This window comes from Cimex lectularius, unplaced genomic scaffold (assembly GCF_000648675.2).
Source record: "Cimex lectularius strain Harlan isolate CLEC.00 unplaced genomic scaffold, Clec_2.1 scaffold62, whole genome shotgun sequence".
Classification (NCBI taxonomy): domain Eukaryota; kingdom Metazoa; phylum Arthropoda; class Insecta; order Hemiptera; family Cimicidae; genus Cimex; species Cimex lectularius.
In genome coordinates this window covers 1,523,028-1,544,315 of record NW_019392785.1, presented here as the reverse complement: position 1 = coordinate 1,544,315, position 21,288 = coordinate 1,523,028, and the positions used below count along the sequence as shown (strand labels likewise).

The 21,288-nt window shown below is 36.8% G+C and overlaps 1 protein-coding gene and 1 non-coding gene across 2 annotated transcripts in view; both read right to left on the bottom strand.

Annotated features, from left to right (window-relative positions):
- The window catches only part of LOC106666377, a 180,042-nt gene that overhangs the window by 59,715 nt on the left and 99,039 nt on the right, over nt 1-21,288 (bottom strand). The gene's annotated exons all lie outside the window — the stretch shown is intronic.
- Trnan-guu lies at nt 17,665-17,737 on the bottom strand. The gene has a single exon. It is a non-coding gene; the product is annotated as a tRNA-Asn (tRNA).

Here is a 21,288-nt window from a genome sequence, read left to right as displayed (position 1 = left end):
CCTATACTTCACGAAGAGTCCTTTCAAGATCGTAGTGTTTCAGGAAGTAATGCAAGTGGTCTTATTCGATTTTTGAGGTTATCTCATAAATGTTCGATGGGGTTCATGCCTGGAGAACAGGCTAGCTAGGCTATGACTATGATGTTATGCTGTTGAAGGTATGTTTGTACTATGCGAGCAACATGTGGACGGGCATTATCGTGCATTAGAATAGGATTGTCGCAGATTTCATCGAGGATAAGCAACACATGATGTTCTACAATTTCATCCACATAGCGAGTGGCTGTTAAAGACCCTCTCTCGTATTGCATCCAGCCAGTTTTGGTACCTGCTTCTTTACTCAACCGATAGAATATAACCAAATTAAACGACGCAGTGATTTTTCAGAATAATACACTAACAGGCAAAGAATTCCATCCACTTATAAGATAACTTGTTTTGTATATATTTTTATACATTTATCAAAGTTTCACGATTTTTGACGTTTAATAATTGACTCTTTATCTAACAAAGTAAACAAAAAGTAAAGTGCTAAGGAAAATGAAATAAAAGACAGATAAATTTTGTTTTAGACTTTTAATTAACATTTCAATATCGGGCATTTCCTCCTCTTGCCTTAACTATATCTCGAAGACTTCATGGCGTACTTTCTACCAGTCTGGAAATGTCTCTTTGCTGGAGGTTAGCCCATTCTTCACGAAGAGTTCTTTCAAGAACGTGGAATGTTTCAGGAAGTAATGGACGTGCTCTTATTCGTGTTTTGAGGTTATCCCATAAATGTTCGATGGGGTTCAAGTCTGGAGAACGGGCTGACCAGGCTATGACCCTGATGTTATGCTGTTAAAGACACGGTTGTACTATGTGAGCGACATTTGGACAGGCATTATTGTACATTAGGATAGGATTGTCGCAGATTTCATCGAGGATAAGCAACACATGATGTTCCAAAATTCCGACACAGCGAGTGGCCCTTAAAGTCCCTCCACGAACAACAGCCAACTCCTTGTGACTCTCCATTGAGATTCCCGCACAGAAAATCACTGAGGTACGTTAAAAAGGTCGGCTCTGGGAAAAACGTTTCATTTCGCCTTCTCCACACTCTTTCACGCCCATCTGGAGATCGTAGAGAAAATCTACACTCATCTATAAAAAGTACAGCAGACCAATCGTCTAAAGACCAATGCTGTGTTCTCGAGCAAATGCGAGCCGTGCAACTCTGTGTGTTCTGGTCAATTATGGCCCTATTACGGGGTGAAAAGCCATCAGTCCATATTAATGTCTATTAATCGACAGTGCGTTTAGAATTTTGGACACCTCAAAATTCCTGGAGCTGATGAATCCCTTGAACAACGGTAAGGTGCCGGTTTCGCAAAATTCTCAATGTCAAAAAACGGTCATCCTGTAGTTCTGTTACCCTACGTCTTCCAGACCGGGCCTTCTATGGTAGGACCCAGTTTGTCGAAAACGTCTAACGGCGTCTTGCGTAGGGAACTCCCATGGCATTAGCCGCATACCTCATCAATAAGTGCCATCAAGTTGTGCAGGGTGGGCGACCAAGACCCGAGGGGTTAAATGCCTGGGTAGACTTGTACCGCATACCGGGAAAAGGTCCGGGACTTGGTCAGCTCACGTGTCCTGCATAAATCTCTTATTCACAAACCCCAAGATTTTGGACCATTTAATCTCGGGGAGTGATTTCGTGATGTCCTTTCCGTCAAAGAATTCAAATTTAGACCTAGCATACCTATCTATGCCTATGCGAGGTAGTGCCTTGCCGTTTCTTCTTTATTTCGCAAAAAAGGCAAAGGGGATCTGGTAGAATACCCATTACGAAGAGGTGTTTTCCCAGTGGACAGTGGAAAAAATTGAAATTAAGAAAACAAAGATGAAAACAATACAGTTTATTGCTGCAGAATTCTAATAAGACTGAATAAATATTTTAAATTCCGTAAAAAGTAGACACTAAAATATCCTTTATCCCTGTTTTGAATTAAGGATTAAGTGTGTTTACCTCTACTTGATATTCCCAATTTAAAACATAGCATAAACAAATATTTATTGGTAAAAACAATGAGACAAATTAAGGGCAGAATTTTCTATTATCGAGAAAATGAAGAAAAAAAAATCAATTGGGGAATATGTTTTGCCTGCCAGTGTATATATAATTCTGTAAGTTTTTTCGTTGCTATTTTAACTCCTTTGAGAAATTGTTTAGACAGAAGAATTTGATTTCACATAAGGCAGGAACAGTCCTTTATTATTTATCAAAGGCTATTAAAATTGATTTTCAAAAGAGAGAGAGAGAGAGAGAGAGAGAGAGAGAGAGAGAGAGAGAGAGAGANAGACAGACAGAAAGAGAGAGACAGAGAGAGAAAGAGAGAGAGAGAGAGAGAGAGAGAGACAGACAGACAGAAAGAGAGAGAGAGACAGAGAGAGGAGAGAGAGAGGAGAGAGAGAAAGAGATAGAGAGAGAGAGAGAGAGAGAGACAGACAGACAGAAAGAGAGAGACAGACAGAGAAAAAGAGAGAGAATGAGAGAGAGAGAGAGGGAGGAGAGAGAGAAAGAGAGAGAGAGAGACAGACAGACAGAAAGAGAGAGACAGAGAGAGAAAAAGAGAGAAAGAGAGAGAGAGAGAGAGAAAGAGAGACAGAGAGAAAGAAAAAGAGAGAAAGAGAGAAAGAAAGAGAGAGAGAGAGTGTGAGAGAACGGCAGGGAGATAGACAAATGGAGATACCATTGAGGTAAATATTTTTAAAGTTATATGAGTTCGATGTTTAGGGTGATACTTATTATAATTCACTATTTTTCGTGGTCCTCTTAATAACATTCAATTAATTGAGGTTTTAATTTGAGATAAAAAAAGTCAGTCTCACGAGCGGGATTCGAACCCACGACCTTCGGCTTGATACGCCGCTACTCTACCATTTGAGCTATCGTGACTTCGAAAACTTTGAAAAATGGGAAAAAGGAGGGAAAATTCAAAAGGTGGGGTTGAGATGGGAAGTTGGTGCAACTTATTATAATGTTGTTGACAAAATCTACATTCTTTAACTTAACAGTAGATAGATTATTTGGACAGAAAATATTCGAAATGAGTCCAATGAGTACATCTGCCGCTTTGACCTTATAACTATCTGAATATTTTCACTCTTGATTCACAAATTTTTAAATCATAGCTATCACCTCGAATGTTTGGAAAGAACAAGGATCTGAATCAACAGGACGACCGTTGATTTCAGTTTTGTACCAGGAAGCTGAAACCTGTGACAATTTTCATTTTGTAACGGGGCGCACATAAATAAAATAACAAAAACTAAAAAGTCAGTTGATCTAAGCAATATGTTAAATGTTCTGTTCATTCATGCTGTTTCCTCACAAGATAAATTGCTGTATTGTACAGGTCATCGTCTTTTTGTCCGTACAAGCGACAGGTGGAAAGTAGAAGAACACGTACTCATGCGAGAGAAAGGCTAATTAGTCGTTTTTGAAAATCATTTGTGTTTGTAACGTTATTTTGCAAACGATCGAGTTGAACGCTCCTTGATTTACATTATCATCACCGTTATTTAGTTATAACTGTAATATGTTAAACAGCTGTAAAAGAATATAAGTAAAGATCATATAGAGTTAGACGGCTTTTAAGACGAGTAGTAATTATAATAATAAGTAAATCAATCCTTTAATAAATTATGTGAAAAATTAATGAATATAGGAGAATCATGTTAGCGACAACGACATCCAAACTAGCAACTTTCATCTGCCGTATTCCTACTACACGAAAATATTGATAATAACGAATTTTTCAATACTATCCGATGTTTTTTATGCTTTCACTCTTTTTGTAAGAGAGATCTAGTTACTGGAACACATTTTGAAGTTTTAGGTATTATTGGTTTAGACGTAACCATCGACACCCAAACTGGCAACTTGCATCTGCCGTACTCCTACAACACGAAACTGTATCAAAACAACGAATTTTTCAATATTATTCGATGTTTTATATGCTTTCACTGTTTTTGTAAGTATAATCTAGTTATTACAATAAATTTTGAAGTTATAGGTGTTGTTGGTTCAGATTACACATCAACACCCAAACGAGCAACTCGTGTCTCAGATACTCCAACAAGAACGACTATTGCAAACAACGAATTTTTCAATTTTATTTGATATTTTTATGCTTTCACTGTTTTCGTAAGTAAAATCTGGTTATTAGAACCAAATTTGAAGTTGTAGGTATTGCTGGTTCAGATTAGACATGAACACCCAAACGAGCAACTCGAGTCTCAGGTACTCCAACAAGAACGACTATTGCAAACAACGAAGTTTTGATTATTATTCGATGTTCTTTGTGGTTTTATTGTTTTCTAAGTAAAATCTAGTTATTAGAACAAGCTTTGAAGTTTTATGTACCATTGGTTTAGATGTAGACATCGCCACCCAAACGCGCAACTCGCGTTTCCGGTCCCCGCTTAACACGAAATTGTCAAGAATAACGAAGCTTTGAATATTATTCGATGTTTTTATGCTTCTATATTTTTTTAAGTAAAATATAGATATTAGAACAAAATTTGAAGTTTTAGGTATTGTTGATTCAGATTTGACATCAACACCCAAACGAGCAACTCGTGTCTCAGGTATCCAACTAGAGCAACTATTGCAAACAACAAAGTTTTCAATACTATTCTATGTTTTTTATGCTTTCGCTGTTTTTGTAAGTAAGATCTCGTTATTAGAACAAAATTTGAAGTTTTAGGTATTGTTGATTCAGATTTGACATCAACACCCAAACGAGCAACTCGTGTCTCAGGTATCCAACTAGAGCAACTATTGCAAACAACAAAGTTTTAAATATTATTCGATGTTTTTTATTCTTTTATCATTTTTGTAAGTAAAATCTAGTTATTAGAACAAGCTTTGAAATTTTATGTTATTTGGTTTGATGAAAACATCGACACCCCAACGAGCAACTGCTGTTTCATATACTCCAACAAGGACAACTATTGCAAACAACAACGTTTTCAATACTATTCTATGTTTTTTATGCTTTCGCTGTTTTTGTAAGTAAGATCTTGTTATTAGAACAAAATTTGAAGTTTTAGGTATTGTTGATTCAGATTTGACATCAACACCCAAACGAGCAACTCGTGTCTCAGGTACTCCAACTAGAGTAACTATTGCAAACAACTAAGTTTTCAATACTATTCTATGTTTTTTATGCTTTCGCTGTTTTTGTAAGTAAGATCTAGTTATTAGAACAAGCTTTGACATTTTATGGATGTTTGGTTTAGATGAAGACATCGACACCCCAACGAGCAACTGCTGCCTCAGATACTCCAACAAGGAAACTATTGCAAACAACAACGTTTTCAATATTATTCGATGTTTTTGATTCTTTTATCATTTTTGTAAGTAAAATCTAGTTATTACAATAAATGTGTGAAGTTTTAGGTATAGATGTAGCCTATGTATCACAGGGGCGATGAGAACAACCCCTACAAACGCATTAGAAACCTTGCTAAACCTACCTCCACTTGAAATATTCATACAAGGAGAGGCTAGGAAAAGATCATTTAGGCTCCAAAAACAATTAAATTGGAAAGGAACCAAACAATTCGGGCATACAACCATAATCAATAAAATCAGACACCCATTATTAGAAATGGGGACTGACTCCATGATCCCGGAAACAATCTTCACAACTTCTTATAAAGTCTCAACAGACTATAAAGGAGAGGAAGAACACAGGAAAGCACCAGATACAATGATATGGTATACGGATGGCTCCAAAACAAACGAAGGAACCGGATCAGGCGTTTTCTGTACAAGCCCAAAATATGAGCAATCAAACTCATTAGGGAAGTATACTTCGGTCTTTCAAGCAGAAATACATGCCATCAACGCTTGTGTCCTGGAAAATCTTAAAAGAGGTTACACTGACAAAAAAATCCTCATAAGATCAGACAGTCAAGCAGCTATTAAAGCATTGGCATGTAAAAGAATGACATCAAAACTAGTCAGTGAATGTATCCAAAATCTCCAAAACCTGGGAAAATACAACAACCTGATGATATCTTGGGTGCCAGGGCACAGGGGAATTCTGGGTAACGAAGAGGCGGACAAACTGGCCAGAAGAGGATCTGCAAGTCCATACATAAGCCCCGAACCTATCCTTGGGATAACAAAAACAAACATAGAATCCTCCATCGCAGAATGGATCCAAACAAAACAAAGAGAGAAGTGGATAAACTCTAGCGGTGCTAGACATAGTAAACTTATGCTGAAACAACCCTCACCAAAATTGGCAAAAACACTGCTGCAATTGGAGAGGGCAAAACTCAGAGGAGTGGTGGAACTACTAACCGGTCACTGGTATCTGAGAAAACATCTACACAGCTGCACCCCATTTGCAGATTATGTAATGAGGAGGAGGAAACAGCCACTCATATCATCTTCGAATGCGAAGCAACAGCTCAATGGAGGTTTAACCTAACGTACGAAAAAGACTCAGGGAACCAAATTGCAGCAATAACAGTCAATGACCTGATACTTCTGAGAAGAAGGATTGAGTCTCTTGACTAAACTAGGGAACTGGGAAGGTACAATAAGCCAGAATGCTGCAGTGCCTGGGGAATACAAGCCCCGCTTCCCGGCATCCCTTCCACCATACCATACCATACCATACCATAGATGTAGCCATCGACACCCAAACTGGCTACTTTCATCTGCCGTACTCCTACAACACGAAACTGTCAACAACGAACTTTTCAATATTATTCGATGTTTTTTATGCTTTCACTGTTTTTGCAAGTAGGATCTTGTTATTAGAACAGGCTTTGAAATTTTATGTATTATTTGTTTAGATGGAGACCTCGACACCCAAACGAGTAACTGGCGTCTCAGGTATTCCAACAACAGTTCTATCTGTCGACAACAGCCATGTTTTCTTTATTATTCGATATTTTTATAGTGTTTCTAAGTATGATGGCGTTATTAGAACGAGTCTTGAAGTTTGGTACAATATGAATTTTCTTACAGCGCTTGCTGTAAATAATTAGATTCATAGTATTTCTGTTCATTTGTTTTTGCTAAGGATTAAGGGCAGGAGAATGATTTAGGGAAACAATGATAGTTTATGCAATGTGGTCGAAGTGCATTGTTCGATAATGATAATGTTCGGTAATCCGAGTTTCAGTCTATTGCTCAAGACCTGTTTGCAATATCGGTTTTTGAATAATGCTCAAACTCGTCTGACAGTAGGATGCGAGCAAATAAGAGATCGATTCCCTCATTACATCCTACCGCTTACAAACAAAGCATGGTTCCAATTAAATCGAGAGTAGTTGATTACACCTCGTCATAAGCATTTATGAAGTTTAGCCACATTTTATTGGTCTGGGTCGAAAGTAAGTTTAAAATAAAAAACAAAACGATTGGTATATAAAATGTATACCAAAAATGTATTTATTCGGTCATTTTCAGTCAATAACTTACGACTTCTTAGGAGATTGCACAGAAATAAGAAACTAGGAAAGTACAAAAAGCCAGAAGGCTGTTGTGCTTAAGGAACAAAAATTTTCCATCATCATTATACAGGGTGTTTGGCTAATCGTGTTACAAACGTGGCCAGTAGATTCTAAATTCAAAATGGAACCAAAATGTCTTAATTAACTGTGGTCCGAATCCCATCAGTTGCGGAGTTATTCCACTTTTTCTGATTTTTTTAGATTTCACGACCTTGCCTCAAAAAACAATGACAACTCCAAAACTAAAAGGTTTTGAACTAATCCTTTGATACCTTTGAAAATTACGTTAAATTTCGAATAAGATGTGATCAAACTTGTAAACCTTCGTGAAATAAGCGTTTTAGTAGCCAGAACTTTGAAAAATATTTTTTTTTCAAAGTTGAAAAACTTACTATGGTGATTCCAAACTACTATTTCCAAACCTAGAGACCAGCAAGTTTCAGAAAATGTACTCCATTTAATATCCGCTTTTTAGTGGTGCAATTGCTTTTTTAAATTTTTTTAAAGATGAAGAAATTGATGAAGGGAAGGAAAAACCTTGATTGACAGATTGGTAAGGTGGAAAGATTAAAAAAAACCTTAAGGAAATTTTGGATGAATGAACTAAAGACGTTTTGAATCTTCAAACTCTTTTATTTCGGGGAATAATAATTCATAATACAATAATCCTTTAATTAAATTTGAAGTCGTGTTGTTAAATAAGTAAACACTTGCATTGTTTCTATTTTCGAACGCAAATTAAAAAACGTTTAACAAATTCATTCAAAATTTCCTTAAGTTTTTTATTTTTTTTTTAATCTTTCCACCTTACCAATCTGTCAATCAAGGTTTTTTCCTTTCCTTCATCAATTTCTTCATCTTTATAAAAATTAAAAAAGCAATTGCACCACTAAAAAGGATATTAAATGGAGTACTTTTTCTGAAATTTGCTGGTCTCTAAGTTTGGAAATAGTAGTTTGGAATCACCATACTAAGTTTTTCAACTTTTTATATTTTATATTTTTTATATTTTTTTTTCTTTCCACCTCCCCAATCCTTCAACCACGGTTTTTTCCTTTCCTTCATCAATTTTTTCATTTTTGAAAAACAAATTGCAAAATCAATTAGACCACTAAAAAGAATTTCAAACGATGTTCGTTTTCTGAAATTTTCTCGTCTCTAGGTTTCATTTTTTTTTTCAAAGTTCTGGCTACTTAAACGCTTATTTCACGAAGGTTTATAAATTTAGTATTGATCTCATCTTAAAATTTAACGCTGTTTTCAATGTTATCAACGGATTTGTCCAAAACCTTTTAGTTTTGGAGTTATCATTATTTATTTTAAGCAAGGTCGTGACATCTTAAAAAAATCGGATAACGTGGAATAACTCCGAAAATACTGAGTTTCGGACTATAGTGAATTAGGACTTTTTGGTTCCTATGTGAATGTAGAATCTACTGGCAAAGTTTTTAACACGAGTAGTCGAACACCCTGTATATTCAGTTTATGGAAAGTTGCGTTATTCATAGTTAATTTATTAGTTATAAATTAAAAATCTCAGTTTTAATCTTTTCTTTCTGTATGCGTTATGTACACCCACTTACCGAATGTTAGAACAAATATTTGACGAGATGAGATCTCATTTTTCTTACGGTGGCTGCACGGAGCCCACCGTCTTTTGGTCGCATTGTTCTCAGAGAAAGCTGTATTTTTGTTTTGAAAGGTTCACACTTGGAAATATGCTCACGACTGGACAATTTGACGAATGACGTTGCGGAGGAGTGAACTTTCTCCAAACTAAAAGCTAGAACAGTCTTATGCAACCTTTTTCAGCCCGTCTGATGCAAAACCCTTTTTTTAGGCGCAGAAGTTATTGGCTTTCGGTAGTGTCGAAAGCGTAAGTCGGTGGGATTTGAGGAGTTGGAAGGATCTGAAACTTCAGTTTAGTCTTTGCGGATTAAGGGGACTTAGTGCAACTTACGGCTTAACAAATACTACGAACAACAGTTGGCCGTTACCAAAGATGATATACTTTTACCAAACTTTATTAAAAGATTAAAAAAGTAGATATAATATATTCATGTTCAGCTTGTAACAAAACTGTACTCATTATAATAAACTTTTAACAAAATCATTCAATTTGGTATAAATTGAGTCCGAAACAAAAATACACCGACGAAGAACTTTCAGGTAAAGTCAAAGCCGGAACTATACTAAACTGAATCAATAATGCATAGGCTTTTGGATGTTAATAAATTAAGGGAAAATTCGGCTGGAAGTTGGTCGTTTGCCAGTCTCGAACGTACTGCTCTATTTTCAATAGCATTACAAGTTGTCAGTAGTACCGTTTTAGGTAATGAATGATCTATTTCAAAACAAAGTCCTTTTTCTAAAGAAAGTCTATGATAGACCCTCGAAAGTCACACACTTGCTAACAATCTGACAAGTAAGTTATCAGGAGTATAATGATGTTAATTTTTCCGCATTGCTGCGTGTATTGGTAGAAAGAAAAATAAAGCTATAACAATCATTAAATTCACTAATTTCGTGGTCCGCTTGATCAATTGAAAAATGGCAAAAAGGAGGGAAAATTCAAAAAGTGGGGTTGAGATGGGAAGTTAGTGTCCGAGTGAATCGAGGTCACGATAGCTCAAGTGGTAGAGCAGCTGCGTATCTAGCGGAAGATCGTGGGTTCGAATCCCGCTCGTACCATTGACTTTTTTATCTCTACTAAAAACCTTAATTAATTGGTACAACAGTACTGGAATGTTTGCTGTTTGTTTTGGTTTTCTTTTGTGTTAAATTGTAAGATGCCAGAAGTTAATGAAAAAGGAAAATGAATCAACTCTTTCATTCAAAATGCTACCTATGCACTCGAAAAGTACTAACAAATGACAAATTATTAGAAATGGGGACTGACTATATGATCCCGAAAAAGACTTCCTACAAAGTCTCAACGGACTGTAAAGGAGAGGAAGAAACAGCCACCCATATCATCTTCGAATGTGAAGCAACAGCTCAATGGAGATAACCTAACATATGAAAAAACAGAAATATGCTATCAATGCTTGTGCCCTCTAAAATCTTAAAAGAGGTTACACTGGCAAAAACATCCTCATAAGATTTGATCGCCAAGCAGCTATTGAAGCATTAGCATGTAAAATATCGCATCAAAATATTAGTCCGTAAATGCATCCAAAATCTACAAAACCTGGGGAAACACAATAACCTAATGATATCTTGGGTGCCAATTTTTGGGTAACGAGAAAGCAGACAGCCTGGCCAGAGGTGGATCTGCAAGACCATTCATAGGATTCTTCCATCGCAGAATGGATCCAAACAAAACAAAATGAGCAGTGGATAAACTCTAGAGCGCTAGACACAGTAAACTTATGATGAAACAACCCTCATCAAAACTGGCAAAATCACTGTTGCAATTGTAGAGGGCAAAGCTCAGAGGAGTGGTGGGACTACTAACCGGTCACTGGTATCTGAGAAAACATCTACACAGCATGGGCATGTACAACGATGATCCCATCTGCAGATTATGGAAGAGGAGGAAACAGCCACCCATATCATCTTCGAATGTGAAGCAACAGCTCAATGGAGATAACCTAACACGAAAAAAATCTAGGGAATGAAATTGTAGCAGCGATAGTCAATGACCTGGTACTTCTAAGAAAAAGGATTGGTTCTATTGCACTGAACTAAGGAACTAGGAAGGTACAACAAGCCAGACTATACAATTGTATGTTTTGAATCTATTATGTAGTACCTACATACCTGAGGTACAAACGAAAAGCTATCACGTTAGGATATTGAGTACATATAACTACGATACATACACAAGCAGAGAGTCAGTAACCAGATCGAGAAGCACAAATGGCTGCAGTTTGAAACAAAATACGCGAGAAAGACCGCAGAGGGATGGCGATGACCTCAGCTGTTTGTCGGCCCATAAAAGTACCACATTATAACCAAACTACAGTTAAAACATCCTTGGTCGTTTCCGATAACTTAGTTTGCTAATCAAAAATGTTTCGATCTGTCATCATCATTGGTTGGTTAATACCGTTTGCACCGATGTTGGGGAAAAGGCCAAATCATGTTGACGGGGACAAAGCGTGACGATCGTAAACTCCCAAGCTACAGTTTCATAATCCCACTTCAGGATACCTTCAAAATAAAGCATGCTTGTTTAGAATCAGTACTGGAGAATTTGTTCTAGGGTTTCAAAAGCATAATTAAATATGAAATTCTCGTGACCACATTTCATGCCCAATCTTTTTTGGGCTCGACGTTCACATTGGGAACAATTGGTTTACTAGAGGATGAATTATTTTATGTTGATCCACATGTCAATCAATTTTCTTATAACAATCGGCGTTCAGCCTTCTGTCAAGACGTCTCCCCTTTCGTCTCGCCTGCTTGGAGAAAGGTGTACAAACGGGCTATAAGTACGCCTAGAACCAACCTGTCATTTAACCGGAAGGCGGAGCGTGACCAACGTAATTCATAGAGTTTGTATGCTTCTATAACGCCGGACTGAAAGGTGACATTCCAATTTATGATTAACCTAGTGCGAAGCAACAGCTCAATGGGGATTTAACCTAGCGTATGGAAAAAACTTAGGGAATGAAATTGCAGTAGCGACAGTCAATGACCTGATACTTCTATGAAGAAGGATTGAGTCTGTTGCACTGAACTAAGGTACCAGAAGGCCTGGGGAATGCAAACCCCGCGTCCTAGTACCCTTTTTTACCATACCATACCGACAAACGACACGCTTCTATTCGTGCCGATATACCTAACCTATATCCTAACGTCTAACAGCCTACAACTTAGGCTATTGGATGGGGGATGTATCTATTATGAATGAGTATAAGGACAGGTCAGAAATTAACAAAAGAAATGTATTGATCTGATTTAATTAATGCGTGTTTAAGAATAAAAATAAATGTTAATAAAAAAACAGCTGTTAAATTTATGGCTGCCATGTTGGTTACTTACGCCCTAACGGATAGTAATGTGACTACATTTTCAGCCTAATGTCGAGCAATGTTAACTAGCCGATTCTTGTAAGTCTACGTCATCATTTTTCTCGATCTAACAGGATCTAACAGAGTTATCAGGGTTAATACAAAGACCGTGAATACCCGTAACATTTACAAATTTTAGAAATAAATGAGATGGGGTTGATTGATGATTCATTTTTTGTAAAGGATGGTTCTTCTCGCATTGTTGTTAACAACTATCCGGATTTCGAGTATTAAATGCTTTTAACTAAATTTCTTAGTCTAATTGACGGTCGTCAAGGACCCAATATTCCACTCCTCTCATATTAAACAATCACGCCAATAAATTACAACACACGCTTGAGCTACCGAACTATATAATAAAACTACCATGTTTCCACCAAAATCGAACAGAAAACTCTGATAATCGCTGTCCTTGTTCGATTCTCATTTCAGGTCGCATCCTACACGCTCTTTATATGGAGTCGAGGAATTGCACCCTTCGATTAGGTGGACAACATCGGAAAACCTTTCTCTACATGCCGGATTTCGCTTCATTAAATGGTTTTGAAGAGCAGCTTTATAACCAATAGTGTCACGATAGTTCAAGTAGTTATAGCAGCGTATTGAACCGAAGGTCGTGGGTTCGAATCCCGCTCGTGACACTAACGTTTTCATCTCAACCAAAACCTTACATAACAAGAATAATTAATTGAAATAATTTACATAGTCAATTAGGCCACTAAACATAAATGGATTAATTTATAACCAATATTATTTTTAATTTCATGTTCAATAGTTTTCTTATTTCTGTAAACCTGACTTGTTCCTTTGTAAAGTTGTTAATAGGGGGCGTCGGTGGCCGCAAGGTTTAGTCTTTGACACGGCGCTCATCACTGTAAGGTCCCGGGTTCGAATCCAGCGGCCCTGCATTCGAACCCGACATACTTACAAATGGGCTTTTTTCAAAAAACCCCGAGCCTGAGAGTTGATATGACCTCTATTGTTGCAAACCCTCGAAAAAAAAGTTGTTAATCTAAAAGTAAAATTACGAACCCAACAAACTAACAGCAGCCACACTATAATATGACTAACCTAAATGAGGGTCGAAGAAGTACTGAATAATCTGCCTCAGCCATCTTACACATTCACGCCAATAAATACATTTACTTTCAACTCGCGATAAGGAAAACGCGGAACGGGCCAAAATGCTTAACTGCCGTGCTGAAGTTTGAACTGAACCATATTAACTAGGATTTTTTTTCGATGCAAACTTTCTGTTGTTAGTTAATTGTTGTATGACGTTGTTAGCTTCTTTTTTTACTTTTCCCCTGTTATTCTCACAAAGACTGTTTATCGATCTGTTTATACAAAGTTGTAATGTTTTACCTGATAATTAAGCAATGTTCTCGTTCAGAGCTAAAATAAAGGGGAATGAAAATGTAAAATAATCCGCCTTAAAGTTGCATTTGCACTATTCAATATGAAAATTAACAGCCGATTTGGATTTTTTTCTCAGGATTTTTATTTTCCGTAATGCCACGGTTAGACCCGATCGTTGCTTGTATAAAGCCGAGGTGTTCTTTCGATAGAACGAGCGGACTTATTTATTCATCAGGTTGGAAACCAGAGGGTTTACACGACCTTCGAGTTATTCATACCCCGCCGGGGGCTGGTCGTTAATTCAGTTATAAATTTCTGACCTAGGAGCTGATTTGGATTACTTCGGTTCAAAATTTATGTAACGCAAGGGAAAAGGGTAAACCTGGTTTCTGGGATTGAAAGGCTCACCCTTTAAATCCATTACACAGCCCCAGGAGTTGGTGAAACAAGTTGGGCTTTTTCCTTTCTACTGAAAATAGTATGTAAATTCCTTTAGGAAAATCAACCATGGAAAGGTCAAATATTACCATCTTTTCAAAAACTTTAGATGCTGTTATATTTTATAGCAAACACTACATAAATTAAGGAATGATTAAGGCTGATTAATTATTGTTTTAATATGTCAAACAACATTGCTCATGCTTTATACGGAGTGCTTTGGATACCTGGACATTTCAGATTTATTTTTAACTTGGAAAGTTCGACCGAAAAACGGATGTAACGATATTGATCTATGCGGTTGATCAATGTCCATGGTATTTAATTAGATAACTTTAAGTTACAAATTCAGACCTTAAAATGTGCTCAATAAAAGCGGCAAATTTTTTACTTAATATGCCGTCTGAACTTGTTTTTCTACTTTTTTTAGACGTGTTTGTCGTCGAAAAAGCTAGGCATGACGGACCAGAATGTTTTGGCTAATAGAATACGAGATGCTGTGGTGAGGTGAAGAGCCATGTTGCTTATAGAAGAGTTCAACGTGGAAATTTTAAATTGGTGCCAAAAAAAAAGTGTTGCCAATATGGATGAAACATTAAATGAACAACATTGAACGCTAAACTCATGTTAAGTTAAGAATAGGTCATACTCGGTTGACACAAGGGCACTTGCTGGTGGGCCAATCCCCCCCGTGACCGTTATGGAGAGAAAGGTTGCTCGATGTGTGGGACACAGTCGAAGGGTGTCGTGCCTTGGCTCCCTCCAGGGCGCGAGTAGGCATCCCGCCAGATTTAAAGAGGGTTCTCGGACACAGCAGCGAGTTTCAAGGTCACCTGTTCCGCTTTTTAAGGGAATATGTGTGAGTGAGTGTATTCATTAGAGTGAATGGGGAGGGATTGATAGTGGAATAGCATCCCCATCGCCCCTCGAGCTGTGTATGACTTGGGACAATGGCGGAATATTTATAAAAGTACCCCATCGAACTCAATTAAATTAGTTTGTTATTGTATGGAGGTCGATTGAGGAATATTGAGTACTCAAATTTTTTATTGTATATTGCCTTCAAAATATGTGTTTTGTGTTTCTGTGTCTTGTATGAGTGAATGCATTTATTGGTGTGAATGGGTAGGGGCTGATGGCGAAGTAGCTTCTCCATCGCCTCTCAGGCTGTGTGTAAGACGTGGGCCGATACGGAAATTTTATAAAAATACCCCATCGACCCCAATTTAGATTAGTTTGTTATAGAAAGCAGGTAGATGGAGGAATATCGAGTACTCCATCTACCAAATAGTATGAGCGCAAACATATAGGGATGAATGTATTTATTGGTGTGAATGGTGAGGGGCTGATGGAAGCACCTCCATCGCCCTCATGTTGAGTGCGGACTCTACGGCGGAAAACTTTTAAAGTTACCCATCGACCCCAAGTCAGAGTAGATTATTGTAGTGAACAGGTAGATGGAGGAATATCGACTACTCCATCTACCAAAAAGAATGAGTGTGATCAATGTTTATAGGTATGAATGTATTTATTGGTGTGACTGTGTGTCGAATGTGTAGCGGTATTTCGCTATTGCTTCGGGGTTGAAATGACCAAGCTGTCGGATGCCCCTGTCAAAAAAAGTCAAGTTTTACCAAATTTGCTAAATTTAACGTTGCCCTGAGGCATCGTAGGGCAAAAAAGGGTTAAACTCATCAGCTGAGTCAGGATAATGTTTTACTGCAGAATTTCGTATTAGATTGGAATGTTGTGATGATGATTGTTGGTGCAGTTACTGCTCGTAACGGTCATGAAAGCTCGAAATAGTGTTTGCAAAAAGAAAAATTTATAATTAATGTAAAGTAATAAAAATTTGATTACCAAGTAGAGACAATAAAATTAGAATCTTTTTCGAGTTATTTGTTTTCTGAGCATATCCTACTCATTTTCCTCTTTATACTTTTTTAGCCACATTTAATTTTGAGCTTTTAGTTTTATTTTTCGGTAATAATGCAGCCATTTCAATCTGTTATTGCTTTTTAATGATTCTCTTTGGGGTTTGATAGGTTTTTATATTTTTTTGAGTGTTTCCTTTTTAGAAGGTCGTGACTAAGCCTGACGCGAATGTCATAAAAACAATTGAGCTCTTTCTATTAACGAATAAAAAAAAGCTCAATCATTTTTATGACATTCGCGTCAGGCTTAGTCACGACCTTCTAAAAAGGAAACACTCGAAAAAAATATAAAATCCTATCAAACCCCAAAGAGAATCATTAAAAAGCAAGAAGAATAAAACGGTATTTGGCTTCGAAAGTCGTCGGGACTTCTTGTAAGTCGCTGCTTTGAACTGTTTGTAAACATTTTGAAAAGCTTTTTTCTTTTAACCATCTACTGCAAATAAAACTTTATATCTTTAATACCTCTAATGTACCGTTGGCGGTAAGGGATTACTTCTCTGAGCAGTCGTCTCTGTGGACAAGATAAACTTTCGACATCAATTTGATGAAAATTAATCCCCATCCGGCATTACGGTTCCAGCCCTTTGTGCCGAATGAAACGTATATTGTTTCAACGCTGGTAATGCTGTCAATATTGACGTTAATGATCAATTAGCACACATCAATAATTTCAATAATTAAACAAGATTTGTACTACGCAAATTACTTATTCAGATTAAAGATTAATTATTAAATTATAATTATTAAAATTCTTCTTATTTACTTATTGTGTATTTTATTTATCAACAATTTAGAGATTTTCGATTTAGAGCCCTATAAATTTCTCGTAATTGCATAACCTTTGACCAAGAAAAATAAATTAGTATCACAGATATAAAAGTAAAACGTTTGATGATTTTTTGTTCAATTTATCCTTATTTTCTCACTTATAATGGCATAAACTCAAAACTTTGTTGACAAAGACTAAAAGACGAGAACGGTTGTAATAATTAATCTTTATGTAAGGTATTGATTGAGATAGAAAAGTCAGTGTCACGAGCGGGATTCGAACCCACGACCTCCGGCTCAATACGCCGCTGCTCTAACCACTTGAACTAATAACACCATTTGTAATAAATCTGCTCTTCAAAATCATTTAATGAAACGACCAAAACCTTACATAAAAATTTTTCAACTAATTAAGCTTTTAATTGAGATAAAAAAAGTCAGTGTCACGAGCGGGATTCGAACCCACGACCTCCGGCTCAATACGCCGCTGCTCTAACCACTTGAACTAATAACACCATTTGTTATAAATCTGCTCTTCAAAATCATTTAATGAAACGACCAAAACCTTACATAAAAATTTTTCAACTAATTAAAATTTTAATTGAGATAAAAAAAGTCAGTGTCACGAGCGGGATTCGAACCCACGATCTTCGGCTAAACACGCCGCTGCTCTACCACTTGAGCTATCGCGACTTGATCCACTCGAATCCTGATTGCACGACATTTGAAAAATGACAAAAAGGAGGAATATTCGAAAGGTAGGTTGAGCTTGGAAATTAGTGTCCGAGTGGATCGAAGTCGAGATAGCTCAAGTGGTAGAGTAGCGGCGTATTTAGCCGAAGGTCGTGGGTTCGAATCCCGCTCGTGACACTGACTTTTCTATCTGTCAATCGGACCACGAAATATAGTGGGGTTGAAATAACATAGGAGAGGAAATTACTTCTTTTTCAAAAATTCTTTTGGCTTACTTTACTGGACGTGTAATTATTAAAAAAAAAACAGAGCATATATTCTAATCAATGGCATAATGAACATAATAATATGCATGATCATTTTAGGCTCAAGCCCACGTATGTTACCGGCAGGGAAAGGTTGCTCCATTCCATTCCAAATTTTCGAGGAGACAGGGTTGTTTTATTATAAACTTTACTGGTAGTTTTGCGTTTCCAGCGTGCTAATGTATTTATTGGCGTGAATGTGTGCAGGCTGATGGCCGAATTTTGACAACCCCATCTACCGCCAGTTAGGTTAGTTATATAATAGATATAAAGGGTGATGGAAAAATATGAGAATTCGACCATCCTGAGTGAATGTAATGCATTTAAGAGTGAGTGGGAGACTGATTACACGGGGTGGCTGAAATGGCCTAGCTGGGTGGACGGTTCTAAAGGCATGTGGGTAATTTATTGCAAATCACAAAAGCTCAAACTACCGGTGCTTCTTAGGAGACTCAAAAATCCCTTCTAAAAAAAGCTCAGAAAATGCTAAATGGTTAAGCCAGAGGGTACTATCTACCATGGGGAAGAAGCTCTACGTAGAGCCTTCAGGGAAGGTTTGCAAAAAGAAAAATGGATAGTTACTAGGCATTCAAGGGTTGATGAGTACGGAGTAGGCAGTACTGAGTAGTTAAGCGGAGTTGAGTTAGCACTGGGTACAAATTACAAGTCAGTTGCAGTCACTGGTCAGTGCCCGGTGATAAGCAGAAGATGAATTTTGAATGAGTCATTTTTTGGTTGCAAAAATGGAGACGAATGGGCTCAACCTTAGATTTTTATGACTTAGAAGAGGTTTGGAAGCTTCGGGATTCGCCTTAGATCCTTTGTGGATTTTAAGCAGTTGATAAAGGTTGCTTTGAAATAAGACCTGGAGTACTTTTATCACCCCAACGAGGTGTTGGGAAGAAAAGCTAATCCTGACGAATGTTCGACTTTCCGTTTTTCACCCTGTATACAAATTAACATATAATTTTCAATTAATTAAGGTTTTAAGTTGAGATAAAAAAGTCAGTGTCACGAGCGGGATTCGAACCCACGACCTTCGGCTTGAAACGCCGCTACTCTACCACGTCCTATCGTGACTTCGATCCCCTCGGACACTAGCTTCCCATCTCAACCCCACCTTTGAATTTTCCCTCCTTTTTGCCATTTGTTCAAATGTCGTGTAATCGGATTGGATTCTCGGCGATGAATGAAATGGCCACGGAGAGTTTTAGTGAAGTATACTTCGTTTTAATTCATTAAATTCTCCATTTTTCGTGGTCCGCTTGACCAATTAATAACATTCAATTAATTAAGGTTTTAAGTTGAGATAAAAAAGTCAGTGACACGAGCGGGATTCGAACCCACGACCTTCGACTTGATACGCCGCTACTCTACCACCTGAGCTATCGTGACTTCGATCCCCTCGGGCAATAGCTTCCCATCTCAACCCCACCTTTTGAATTTTCCCTCCTTTTTGCCATTTTTTCAAGTTTAGTGCCCGAGGGGATCGAAGTCGCGATAGCTCAAGTGGAAGATTAGCAGCGTATCAAGCCGAATGTCGTGGGTTCGAATCCCGCTCGTGACACTGACTTTTTTTATCTCAACTTAAAACCTTAATTAATTGATTGTTATTAATTGATCAAGCGGGCCACGAAAAATAGTGAATTTAATATATAATAATTATAATATAAGTACTATTTATTATTTTTAGCCGCAAATAAATTCAATGACTGATGTATAAACGTATAGAATCTCTGCCAATGAAAGGTTTACGTGAGCATTTATCGGCTAAAAGAGTCATTGTAAGGCAGTTTGATCCGCGTATTATCGCTGTTTTGACGTCATAAACTGACTCGTACTTAGCCGACCGTAAAGTTACCTATTACTTAGTGAATTATACTACAAAGAATATGACATTATAGAACTGAAACCCTAGGACTTAGGGTTCTTTTGTTGTACAAAAACTGTTTGACGAGGTGAAGCGCTCACCATCTGCCCATATTAACTTTCTCGGATAAAGAATATTTTCATTTAAATATTTATATTACAAACAAGGAAGATAAAAATTCCGACGAGAATAAAGCTCGCTTTAAATAATTAAATATATTTCTCAATATTTATTCTCAAAATCGTTGGTCTAAATAGAATATAACAGTGAGACTGGGAGGACCAGAATTATTCAATTTTGATCAAACTACTGTCGGAAAGAACTTAATGGCCTACTATTATAAGATCGCCTCTGAGACTCACGTCATAATATATCCTCAAAATATATAAAATGTTGGATTGTACGCAGAGTTGGGCAAAATCTAACTAATTCAATCATGATTAAGAATTTTGATTGAAGTTTAATCATGATTGAATTAATCATTGTGTGATTTAATCATAATTAATTCAATCATGAGTTATGACTAAATCATATAATGTTTAATTTACTCATAACTAATTCAATCGTGATAAAACTTCAATCAAAATTCTTAATCATGATTGAATTAGTTTGATTTTGCCCCACTCTGGCTACAATGACCAACTTACCAAAATCCAACCGACTCCGGATAAAAATTTTGAGATGAGAGTCGTGCTCAAGGCCAACCTTCAAAAATTGTTATCATAAACGAAAACCAAAGTTACATAATTATTCTACATGTCTATTTTATTACAATCAAGACCCCTAGATGGTGTATTTTCCAAATAATGTAGAAATCTCTCCTTTTAAGTGGAATAAATTTTAATTCAAAGAAATATTTTTTCCATTGATCGGTTATGTAAACATATTTACTTTTCAAAGCGTAGCTTGTTATAGGATTTTTTTATTTTATTTTATTATTATTATTATCATTATCATTATTTTTTGGCTTTTCATAACGACGGAGTTTTACTTATAATTGGAAGATTGATTTTTGTTAAATAAGGTGTTGAAGGATTTTCGTTTTGATGAAATAAATTTCTGTTAGAAATTTTTTTAAAAGTGATGAAGTGTATTTTTCATTTTTTGAGCACCCATTTGAACATGATTTATCGAAATTTAGTCATGACTAACTATATTGTGACTAAATTAGTCATGCCTCGTATTTAATTACTAGTCATGACTAATTTAGTCATCAATAACATATGGCGACTAATGACTAAATTAGTCAATTACTACCAATCATGACTAACAGTCTGAGTGATCAATCATTAATCATGACTAATTTTTGCCCAACACTGATTGTACGCACTTAAGCCGGGAACACACTTACCCGATGCAACGCTATGCGACGCTAC